Source organism: Heloderma suspectum, chromosome 2, assembly GCF_057233095.1.
Source record: "Heloderma suspectum isolate Gila_16-S chromosome 2, 16-S_ref, whole genome shotgun sequence".
NCBI classification, from domain to species: domain Eukaryota; kingdom Metazoa; phylum Chordata; class Lepidosauria; order Squamata; family Helodermatidae; genus Heloderma; species Heloderma suspectum.
The window spans coordinates 381005024-381017967 of NC_139459.1; positions in this window are offsets into that span (position 1 = coordinate 381005024).

The following is a 12944-nucleotide window of genomic DNA, read 5'->3' on the forward strand; positions in this document are numbered from 1 at the left end:
AATGGAAACACCTAGCAGCCTCAATCCTTATTTCGCTTGTAGTGATGATAAAAGTTATAGTGTTATTTAGTTGTTGCATTATCCCCTGTGTTAAAAGCTTATCCCAGCGACTGATAAAAACCGCTGTCAAAACAGATGCTCTTGCTTTATTGTACCAATAAAGAGGCTCCGTTTTAAACGCTTTAAGACATGAATAAAGACTTAAAGGAGGGAATTGTTAGAAAAAGAGACTCCGTAACTGTTGGCGTCTCAAGTTACATAAAAGCCCGAGTGGCGAAAAATGTAGGCAGAGCAAAAAGAAAATCATACTGACGTGCTCATGACTAACAGTTTGGTAAGCTGATACTAACTGTTTATTGGCTATTGACTTGGTGAGCCGATGTACTAACTGTTTCATTGGTTACTAGTAAGAACAATAGAAGCAATATGGTATAAAAGGCTTTTGCACACGTGTCTCGAGGTCCAGACTGCTCTGCACCCGTTTTGCAAAACGTTTCAATAAAATAGTGTTGGATCCACTGCTGCCTGCCTGGCATCCTTTCCTTCTAAACCGAAAGCAAGGACTATTTTTATCTAACACCACCAAGAAGGGGCAACACGAGCAGAAAGGCCCGCAGGGCCATCCCTTTAGCTCAGAAGTGGACAACTTCATTTTGTCCAGAGGGTGCAGTGCCATCCCTTGAAGCCTGGAGCTCCTGCACTTTACCGATCTCACCAGACATGGCCCAAATCCTGGAGTGCTGGGGAATGTTTTGTGCAGGGAGAGTGCGCATTGTTTCCCAGAAGAATTGGGCTCCCCACAGCCTGCCCAAAAGCTCCTTGGATGCTTCTCAGAGCCCAATTGCAGTGACTGAATGGGGGACTGCAAAAATCACCAGGGGGGCCTTATATGGCCTGCAGGCTGCTTCTTGCCCAGCCCTGTTTTACCTTCACCCATGTGGTCATGTGCCTTGTGCCGACCTCCCTGTGTTCAAGCACTGCTTTTGCTTCGCTTCCATTCAGTCACCACCAAAAGGCAAGAAGGAGGGATTCGTAGTGTTGGGCCCTTCTGAAGCCAGGAGCTCTCAGCAACTGCCCCACCATGCTGATCCCTGACACCAGCCCTGATTATGCTCTTCCCCTGGCTTTGCTCTTTGATGTCTGCCTCCCATTCAGAAGTGTCTCCACCACCACTACGCACCTCCAAGCTTCCTCAGTGGCCAGAGGTGTTTTGGAAAGGAATCCATGCTGAGTCAGTGCACAACTTCCTTTGACATGCAGCTGGCCTCCCCCCCCCATTCCTACCTGTGGGATTTTGTAGATGCCTGACATGGTGGAAATAAGGATGGACAGGTCAGATTCAACCCCTTCAAGAATGGCCAGTGGGTGATTCCTTCTCCCACAGCTGTAATTTGGGAGGTTGCTTTCCCCACCAGCAAGCAGCTGCAGCATGCCATAGGATGTCGTCCTTCCATAATAATGGCTCTCATAGAGGTTGTAGCCCAGGCTGACGTTGGGTAGGAGCCGGGGATTCTGACTGACCTCCTGGATGGCGAACAAGAAGGACAAGCTGTGCCACTACCTCAGAAGGACGTGACTGCAAAACAAGAAATACAAGTTAAAGGAGATGCGTCGCACTGTTATACTCCTTTCCAGGAAAACAAAATGTCACAATCTAAAGCCATTTCCATGTAATACGAATCTCAGAAAAGCTGATTTTCACACAATGGTTTGCATGTTGATTGGGGGCAAGGAATATACCTTCATTGCAACATCAATAAATATCTACTTGTCACTAAAAAACAAAGATGGAATGATTGTGCCCGATTTCTTGAGAGGAGAGATTGACAAGCTTCAAAATACACACACACACAAGCATGCACGCCCACAGACATAAATATATATCTGTCATGAAAGTTTTGGAAATGCCTGCAGAGGATTCCAGTAGTTTTGGTGGTATCAGCTGCTTTAAACAATTCTGAGCGGGGGGATATTCCTTGGTAGAAACTGAGCCTTTAGTATTAGGAGAATGAGATATGCACACATAGTGTTCAGCCGTTAATTTGGTGGTCTCGGCTGAGTTCAAGTGTTTATGGTTTGTTTTATATATTCCTTTAATACAGTTCTCATCTGCCTAATAGCAAACTTTCTGTGGACACATTGCAAGCAGATCTTCACCTTTGGAACCCAGCAGGTCAGAGCTTAATGCATGACCAGTGCAAAAGACCACAGACTCATTAACTGAATTGCAACAAATCAATCTGTTTATTGATATTCAATGCCTAAACATAAGCTGATCTTCGTAAGGAGACATTATTAATTTGAACACAACCATATTAACATTCATATTTACTAGATATGGGGTGTTTCTGGTTTTGGTTGGAACTGTGCAAAGAAATTATCCCATCATACATCATCATACTTCACTAAATGTTGCCCTCATCATACTAATTCTTCAAAAGGCACAACTGGGAAAAGTAGGGAGAGTGATTTGCCAGGGATGACCAGGGGCTTGAGGACATATGGGGCATCTTCAATAAATGGACACAACTGGGGTGCAGGTTGGGAGCAAAGAAATCACATTTACATACCAATCGCGCCTATTTAAAGGGGACTCTGAAGAGATGTACGGGTCGTGATATTCAAACATTTGTGAAGATAGGACTCCACTAATGTGGAAGTCTCCTGGGCGGCAATAATTCGATGCTCCCTTCTGATGTTTCAGCAGATGTGGGGGACATGTCAAATGCTGCGTCTCCCGGGTTCCATGAGGCAGGAGGAGGAGGACCAGCAGCAGGAGCAGCAGTGGTAGCGCTGACATCATCCTGGCTTTGTCTCCTCAACTACCCATGAACAGCAGCCGGGTCATCTCACCTCCAAGGCCTGCTGTTCAGAAGAAGGCAAGAAAATGGCTGCTGTGTCCTTCCAAATACAATGAGTTCTAAGCCAAGGGGGAGTTCTATTAAATTACTCCTCAGACTCAGCCAATTGCCCCAGATCTCCACCCAAGCTCTCAGTGGCGTAGCGGTAATTTTATGCACTGGATCTTCCAGGCACCGTGCAAAACGTTACCTCATGTTGCCCTTTAATCTGATGTTCAGGTCCTTCAAATCTCCATTGAAAATTATATCTTGAGCTTTGGCAAGAACCAGAATGAATCACTATGTTTTTGATCATTATAGGGGGGAAGTCCAGATGTGGCTCCAACATTTGACCTGGGTCAGCAATGGGGGAATGGTGAGCTTAGCCTGACCTTTCATTAAGAAATATGTACAAAAGAGCCAGGATCAAACATAAATTTTGGGATGTATACTAGCGGTTGGGAACATGTAGGCCTCCAGATATTATTGGACTGCAAGCCCTCGACACCACAGCCAATGGTGACAGAGAATGGCAGTTCCAGTCGAAGAACATCTGGAAGGACTCACCTTCCCTGTCCCTCATGTCAATGGATGTGCACACTACTTGGGACCCTTTCCCAGCCCTGCTGCCTTTCGTGACCCTGCCAATTGCACCTCTGTTGATGGATCGGCCAGGTTTGGCAGTGATCAGTAAACTGATGATAGCTGATGACAGAACTCATTGACAGCCTTGCCCAAACTGGGAACTACAGCTGTGTTGGACTACAACTCCCACCATCCTCAGTGACCGGCAGAGAATTATGGGAGCTGCCGTCATGCACACCTGGAAGGCACCCAGTTAGTGAATGTGGCCCGATGGGCATTACCAGGGAGCTCATCAAAACTGTCCGTAATCTTGTTTGGGAAAGAAGTAGAATAAAGCTGACATAATGCAGCTCGTGGCCACCAGCCTAAACCTCTGACTGCCACTAACTAAGCCATAGGAGAAGCATTTCAACCTTTTAGAAAGAGGGGGAAATATGCAAAAGCTGGAAATACTCCAAATGATCAGCTGTTTGGGAAAGGTTACATGGCTGTCCGGGGAACAACATCGTGTCGGATTGGAACCCCAAGTCAGCTGGATTTGGCCTGGTGGCCTTAAGTTCAACACCCCTGCTGTGGGGCATTGTGGGTAATTAAAATGGACAGCTAGACCCATCCACCACATGGTGCTCAGAGTGAGGTCACGACAGCCAGGTAAGGCTGCCAGGGCCCACTGAAACAGGAGGGAGCCCAGCACAGGACACCGGGAACCCTTCAAACCTTGAGCAGGCCTGGGTTTATCCTCATGAGATCCCTCCCCTACAAACCACCATCTAATCTCAGATTCCACCTGTCCTCATGGACTGAACTATAAATGGAACCACCATCTCTGGTACTTTGTGTCACGGCACAAAGACATGGATCTGAGGCATGGATCCTTGAGATCTTTATGGATCCCCAAAGCACCATCACATCATATGCCACCTCTGCATACAGAGATATATTCCCATTTGTTGGTATCCCATTACTACTTTATGCTGCCCTTCATGCTGATGTTTATGTTTTTGGCTGCAAGCATAGATGCATGGATGGAGGAAAACATGTTTATACCCTGTCACTGAAGCTGCACATATTCTGGTGAGAGGATCAGTAAATGGATGACTGAGCTTGGCCATCTGCTGAGTCATCAAAGGTGGACAAGTGAGAAAGGCCTCTATTGCACCTTAAATTGGGCTCAGAAATTCACTGGTCACCAGTGAATTTCTGGTGCGATATTGGTATTTTATCATCTGACTGCCTCAGCCTCACCAACACTCAGGCACCTGGCTTTGCCACCAGCTGAGGTTTCCAGCTCCTAGGGATGTTGGAGAATTTTTTCATGAATCTCCAGGAGGCAGAATGCCAACGCATTCAGCCCCCCGAAATTGGTGGAGAAACGGTCCGCCCCCCCCACCCCCAGGATGGGACTTACCTTTGGCGAATGTCCCTCGCAGTAGCGGCTCCTGGCGGCGGTTCGGCGGCGGTTCGGCAGCGATGGTGGCGGCAGCTGCCGGTCTTCCGACTGGCGGCTGCCGCCGCCATTTCCAAGTAAAAACAACAACAACAACAACAACAACAACAACAAACGTGTTAGGCTATGTAAAGATTTACGTAGCCTATCACTGGTAGATTTTAAAAAAACACAGTGATAGGCTACGTAAATCTTTACGAAGCCAACCATGGCTGACTTTGAAAAAAAAAAAAAGCACGTACGCTAATGGCGGCGCCCATGGGTGCCGCCATATCCGTTCCTTATTTTGCACAGGTAGTCTACGTAAATATTTACGTAGACTACGGCGAAAATAAGGGCAACGCAAATAGCATACGCATTTTTTTTTTCAAAGTCAGCCGTAATACGCTACGTAAACATTTACGTAGCCTATCACGGCTGACTGCAGGCCAGGGACGCAAACGGCAATGGCTATGGCCGCCGCCATTTGCGTCCTGGCTTGAGAATAAATTTTGTGGCCAGAGAGGCGGGGCGCTCCCCCTGGCCAGAATTTCGGCGGGGAGGGATGGGGCCCCTCCCTACCAGCCAGAATTTCAGGGGGAGGGACAGAGTGCCTCCCCCCCACCGCGAAGCAAGCTTCGGGATCAGGTAACTGACTTTCATCCATCCCTACCAGCTCCACGTACGCTGTGTGAGAGTAATCCAGCCCAGATGTCAGGAGTGCTTGAAAACCCTGAGCAAGGTCCATCTTCTCCAAATGGGGCCACAGCTGGCATCTCAGTCATGGCTTGTTCACCCTCCTCCACCCCAAAATATCCTCTAGTGCTCCACAGCATTCCACAAGCTCCCTGTGGAGTGTGTCGACTGAAATGAGAGGTAGAGATGAGTATCATCCACATACTGATGCCACTTCCGCCCAAACCTCCAGATAACTTCCATCAGTGGTTTCATGTAGATGTATCAAAAATGTGGGGAGCAATATGGAAGCTTGTGATACCCTACAGTCTAATACCCATGGAGTGGAGGAGAAATCGCCCAGCACCACATTCTGGGACCGCTTCTCCAGGAAGGACCAGAATTATCTTAACACCATGCCTCCCAAGCCCAACCCAGATGGATACAAGGATGCCATGGTCAGAAGCCACTGGGAGGTCCAGAGAAATCAACAGGGTTGCATTCCCTTCATCAATTCCCCAGAGTCAGTCACCAACCAGGGCGACAAAGGCTGTTTCTATCCCATAATTGTAACAGATCTAAATAATCCACATCATCCAAAAGCACTTAGAGCTGCTGTGAGAGCTCAACATGTTCCAACATCTTGTCCAAGAATGGCAAATTGCATACTGGATGTTCCCCTCTCTGCGATCATTTCTATGCCTGTAGGGATATCCTGTGTGTCTGAAAAGGGGGTGGACTGACCGACTCCCCCCCCCTTCCAGACCTCACTCACCTAGCCCTGGAGTGCTGACGAGCCTGGCCACCAAGCACGCCCAAGCTTGGTGAGTGGCTGGGAACACCGTAGCACACCAGCGCTCTCCCCCTGGCCTCCTCTTGAGCAGGCCAGGGCACAAGCACTGGGGGTGGCCATTCCAATATCCATCCTGCCTCCATCGGCCATTAAGGAAGCCCTCAACAGCGGGTTTGGGGACTAAGGGCCTCTGCAGCATCCCAGCAAGGTGATGTATCTGCTTCTTAATATGCTGTCTAGGTTTGCCATAGCTTTCCTCCCAAGGAGCAAGCGTCTTTTAATTTCATGGCTACAGTCACCGTCTGCAGTGATCTTCGAGCCCAAGAAAATAAAATCTGTCACTGCTTCCATTTCTTCCCCTTCTATATGCCAGGAAGTGATGGGGCCAGATGCCATGATCTTCATTTTTTTAATGTTGAGTTTCAAACCAGGTTTGCACTCTACACTTTCACTCTCAACAAGAGGCTCTTTAGATCCTCTTCACTTTCTGCCATTAGGGTGGTATCGTCTGTGTATCTGAGGTTGTTGATAATTCTCCTGGCAATCTTAATTCCGACCTGTGATTCATCCAACCTGGCATTTCTCATGATGTACTCTGCATATGAGTTAAATAAGCACGGTGACAATATACAGCCTTGTCATGATCCTTTCCCAATTTGGAACCAATCGGTTGTTCTAGGGATGTACGAAAGTCACTTACCTGAACCCGAAAGTTGATTCACTGTGGGGGGGAGGCGCTCAGTCCCTGCCTCTGAAATTCTGCCTGGTGGGGGAGGCGCCGCGAAATTCTGGCTGCGAATCCTGTCCTGCCGGGTCGCAAATGGTGGTGGCCATAGCCGCCGCCGTTTGCGTCCCTGCAGTCAGCCGTGATAAGCTACATAAATGTTTATGTAGCCTATCACAGCTGAGTGGGGAAAAAATGTAGACTACGATGAAAATAAGGGGAACGCTATTTGCGTTCCCTATTTTCGCCGTAGTCTATGTAAATGTTTACGTAGACTACATGTGCCAAAATACGGAACGCAAATGTACGCAGGTGTTTTTGGTTTTTTTTTTCACTCAGCCATCATAGGCTACGTGAATCTTTATGTAGCCTATCATTTTTTTTTGTTTTTATTTCTTTTAACTTGGAAATGGCGGTGGCGGCAGCCGGTCAGAAGACCGGCTGCCTCAGCCGCCGCCGCCAAACTGCCGCCGAACCTCCGCCGGAGCCGCCACCGGAGCCGCCGCCGCTGCCAGGGACATTCGCACAAGGTAAGTCCCGTCCCGGGGGGGGGGCAGGTGGTGGCAGAACGTTTCTCCACCAATTTCTGGGGTCTGAATGCACTGGCATTCGGCCTCCCTGAGATTCGTGGAGAAATTCTCTGACATCCCTAGTTGTTCCAATTCTGGTTCTTACTGTTGCTTCTTGACCCTCGTACAGGTTTCTCAGGAGACAGATCAGGTGGTCTGGTACCCCCATCTCTTTAAGAATTTGCCACAGTTTGTTGTGATCCACACAATCAAAGGCTTCAGTGTAGTCAAAGAAACAGAAACAGATGTTTTCTGGAATTCTCTTGCTTTCTCCATAATCCAGTGAATGTTGGCGATTTGATCTCTAGTTCCTCTGCCTCTTCGAAACCCAGCTTGTACTTCTGGTAGTTCTCGGTTCGCATACTGCTGAAGCCTAGCTTGTAGGATTTGGAGCATCACCTTGCTGGCATGTGAAATGAGCGCAATTGTGCAGTAGTTTGAACACTCTTTGGCGTTGCCCTTCTTTGGAATTGGAAAGTAAACTGACCTTTTCCAGTCTTGTGGCCACTGCTGAGTGTTCCAAATGTGTTGGCATATTGAGTGCAGCACTTTTACAGCATCATCTTTTAGGACCTTAAATAGCTCAGCTGGAATACTGTCATCTCCACCAGCTTTGTTGTTACTAATGCTTCCTAAAGCCCACTTGACTTCACTCTCGAGGATGTCCGGCTCAAGTTCAGCGAGCGCACTAGCATGGCTATCAGGGACATTCAGATCTTTCCTGTTTAGTTCTTCTGTGTATTCTTTCCACCTCTTCTTAATCTCATCTGCTTCTGTTAGGTCCCTGCCTTCTTTGTCCTTTATCATGCCTGTCTTTGCACAAAATGTTCCCTTGAGATCTCCAATTTTCTTGAAGAGATCTCTAGTCCTTCCCATTCTGTTGTTTTCCTCGATTTCTTTGCATTGTTTATTTAAGAAGGCCATCTTGTCTCTCCTTGCTATTCTCTGGAACTCTGCATTCAGTTGCATATACCTTCCCCTTTCTCCCTTGCTTTTCGCTTCCCTTCTTTCCTCAGCTACTTGTAAAGCCTCATCAGACAGCCACTTGGCTTTCTTTCATTTCTTTTTCTTTGGGATGGATTGAGTTGCTGCCTCCGGAACAATGTTACGGACCTCCTTCCATAGTTCCTCAGGCACTCTGTCTATCAGGCCTAATCCCTTAAATCTATTCCTCACCTCCACTGTATATTCATAAGGGATATGATTTAGATCATACCTGAATAGTTTAGTGGTTTTCCCTACGTTCTTCAATTTAAGCCAAAATTCTGCGATATGAAGCTCATGATCTGAGCCACAGTCAGCTCCAGGTCTTGTTTTGACTGACTGTATAGAGCTTCTCCATCTTTGGCTGCAAAGGACATAATCAATCTGATTTCGATATTGACCATCTGGTGATGTCGATGTGTAGAGTCGCCTCTTGTGCTGTTGGAAAAGAGTGTTTGCTATGATCAGCATGTTCTCCTGACAGAACTCTATTAGCCTTTGTCCTGCTTCATTTTGTACACCAAGGCCATGCTTGTCTGTAATCCCGGTGATTTCGTACCGCTTTAGCATCCCAATCCCCTATGATGAAGAGGACATCTTTTTTTGATGTTAGTTCTAGAAGGTGTTGTAGTTCATAGAACCAATCAAACTCTGCTTCTTCAGCCTCAGTGGTTGGGGCATATACTTGAATTAGTGTGATGTTGAATGGTGGCCCGCCCCACCACCCCACAAAATGAGCCTGGAACGGAGCCTACCTTTGTCGACTGTTTCGGTGCTCCTCGAATGGCGGCCGCATCTGTGGCCACCATTCATCTCCTTTTGAATGGCCATGATAGGCTACTTAAGTATTTATGTAAACTATCATGGCTAATGCAGGGATGCCATTTGCGTCCCTGCAGAGACCGTGATAGGCTATATAAATACATACGTAGACTATCATGGCAATAGGCAGGAACGGAAACAGCGGCTGCTGTAGCCACCGCCATTTGCGTCCCTGCCTATTGTCGTATAGGTTACGTATATATTTACGTAGCCTATCACGGCAAAAGACAGGGGCGCAAATGGCAGCAGCTACGGTGGCTGCCATTTGCGTCCCTGCGCAGCCTAGTGGCCAGATGTCAGGCTGCAGGTAGCCCCAGCCGGCGGCTCTGCAGAGTTGCCTTGGAGCTGAGCTGGCCGGTGAAGATTCTGGGGGGAGGGACGGAGTGCCTCCCACCCACCACATATGACACCAGACGAAATGGTCAGTCTATTTCATGCATCCTTAGGCATTCCTGAATGGCTTATAGAGCAGTACAAAGAACATATGACGGCTGCAGTTGTTGCTTCATATTGGTTATTTGAAAAAGCAAGTCACATAGCATCTCTGTTTTATCAGGAACTAGGGTTGTCAGAGAAATCCGTGCAAATTTTAAATGGGATTGAATTCTGACACATCCAGTCCACGTAATCCTCTTTGGAATGGGGCAGCCTGGTCGATCCATCACAGAGCTCACACGGACCCTTTTATTTTGTACGCCAAATGGAGGATTTTATGAAGATAATTAAGAAAGAAATGCCATAAATCAGAAAGAATTAAAGAGACCGCAAAAGGGATTTTATGAAAATAAATGTGCATTTTCCTGTGATGATGCAGCCTTCTTTCTCTGGGAGGGACTGAGTGACAAACTGTACATGAACCCTGACTGAGTCATGCAGTGCACGTAGCCTCAGTCTTTTTCTTTCCTGTCTGTGGAGCTGAGGTCAGGTGACGTTAGGTGACTGAGATCCCTCCAGGCCACTCTCCACCCCGCCAGGAAGATAACGTCATTGGGGGAGGAAACTCAAGGGAGGGGGAGGGGAGGGGGTCCCTCAATTTTTCCTGCTTCCCAGGATTAATGTGCTTTACAATGTGCCCCTATTTAGTTAGTATTTAGTGATTTGGGGGTGGGGGCAGGAAAGCCAGGCCAGCAGCCTGTGTTTAGGCCTGAGAAGGACTTCATCCTCCATCATCCTGGGCTTTTCAGGCTTCGCAGGGTTAATGTGCTTTACAATGTGCCCATATGTAGTATATATTTAGCAATTTTGGGGTAGGAGGCGGGAAGGCCAGCAGCAAAGGACTCCATCCTACAGCAGCCTGTGTTTAGTAGGGGTGCACAAAAGTCACTTACCTGGTCTCGCAGCTTTTCACGGTGGGGGGGAGGCACTTCGCTGCTCCCCCCGCGAAGTTCAGGCCAGGGGGGGAGGCTTCCCGCCTCACCCGGCCGAAATTCAGGCCGGGGAGGAGGCGCCTCGCCTTGCCCGGCCGCGAAATTAAAAGTAAAAACAAAAACAAAAACGCCCCCGTGATAGGCTACGTGACGATTAACGTAGCCTATCATGGCTAGATCTGCAAAGTCAGCCATGATAGGCTACGTAAATCGTCACGTAGCCTATCACGGGTGACTTTAAAAAAAAGGAAAAAAAAGCACGTACGGAAATGGCGGCCCCCATAGGGAGCCGCCATTCGCGTTCCTTATTTGGTCGCCGTAGTCTACGTAAAGATTTACGTAGACTACAGCGACCAAATAAGGAACGGGAATGGCTGCTCCCTATGGGGGCCGCCATTTCCGTACGCGCTTTTTTTTTCTTTTTTTTAAGTCACCCGTGGTAGGCTATGTGACGATTTACGTAGCCTATCATGGCTGACTTTGCAAATCTAGCCGTGATAGGCTACGTTAATTGTCACGTAGCCTATCACTATCACGGGGGCATTTTTTTTTCTATTATTGGAATGGCGGCGGTGGCAGCCGGTTGAAAGACCGGCTGCCGCTCCCGCCCCGGACGAAGACCCGACGAACCGCCGGCCGGACCTGCCGCCGGGAGGGACATTCGCCAAAGGTAAGTCCTGTTCTGGGGGGAGTGCGGGTGGCGGGGGGGGTGCGGAGATTTTCTCCCCGAAACTTGTTTGGGGGGCCGAACACGTTGGCACTCGGCCCCCCGAAGTCTTGGGGAGAAATTCTCCGCCATCCCTAGTGTTTAGGCCTGTGCCTTTCAGGATGCATGGATGGACTCCATCCTCCAGCAGCAGCCTCAAACTATTGCACTATATCTGTGATTGTAGGCTGTTCACATAATTTCAGCTTTGCTATAGGGAAATATGTTCCTAAGTAATTCTCTTGCCACCACCACCACCACATGCATTTCTGTCTCCTCCTGCCCAGAGACATGAACATGGAGAAAAGAGGAACCCGTAGTCAATCCAGCACTCAAAAGATGCGTGGACGCCCGGCGAGAATATTCAGCGCTGAGGTTGCATTTCATGGCATTTTGAGGAGATGGAACAGGAGGAAGCCCAAGGTGTGACCAGCAGTGACAACAGCCCCAGCACCAGTCCACCCCGCAAGTGTAAGCAGCACACACCACCAAATACTGCCACACAAAGTGGCACAGGCACAGCCAGCTGCAACACCAGAGGAAGAGGAAGAAAGTTCATGGATGGTGAGCGGGAGGGCAGTGTCTCCAAAGAGGCTGAAAATGTTCCCAAAGAGATTCTACAGTGGGGGAATGGAAATCAAGAAGTCTATGTCATTCCAAAGGATGAATCTGGTAAGACTCTGTCATCACAGGTGCTTATAGGGTGAGTCCCTATGTGTGGCGCTTCTTCAAATGTGCAGAAAATGACCTATGTCGTGGTTTGTGATATTTGTAGAAGCCCTGTGTGGCTAGGGAAAGAAGGGGGCTGTGGACGAGTGGGCATGTCTGCCATGAGGCGACACAGGGAGGTGCATCATGCGGTTCTTGTGCCCAAAGATAGTAAAGGCAAGTCCCTCTCACAACCATCCAAAAAGAGCATTACCACCTTCCTTGCCTCAACTTGCGAAGACCTAACACAAGGTGGTGCGGGTGAGAAGGGCACAGAAGGCAACTTAGCTAAGAGGCAGGTGTCAATGGAGAAATGCCTCACGCTGACACAGAAATCCCATCTGACAGCCTCCAGGCAGCAAGGTTGAATCGAGCCCTGGCAGAGCTCACTGCCCAATGCATGCTGCCCTTCTCCATGGTGGAAGAGGAGGCCTTCCGGGACTTGGGGAAGAAATTGTGCCCTCGGTGGGATGCCCCCTCTCGTCACTACATTGGTGACGTTGCCATTCCAGCCCTGGCTTCTGAACTCAGAAGGGAGCTCCAGCAGGATTTGAAGCGCGCAGTTGGAGAAGGCATTCATCTGTCAGGGTGGAAACTGAGCCGATAGAACCCCAGAGCAGTTCTGATTCTGAGGAGGAACAGCAATACATGGGAGAGGAGCACGCTCATCTCTCACAGGCACAGCAGCTGGCAGAGATCCTCCTGCCAGCATTATTGGGATAGATAGTGACCCTGGCAGCGAGAG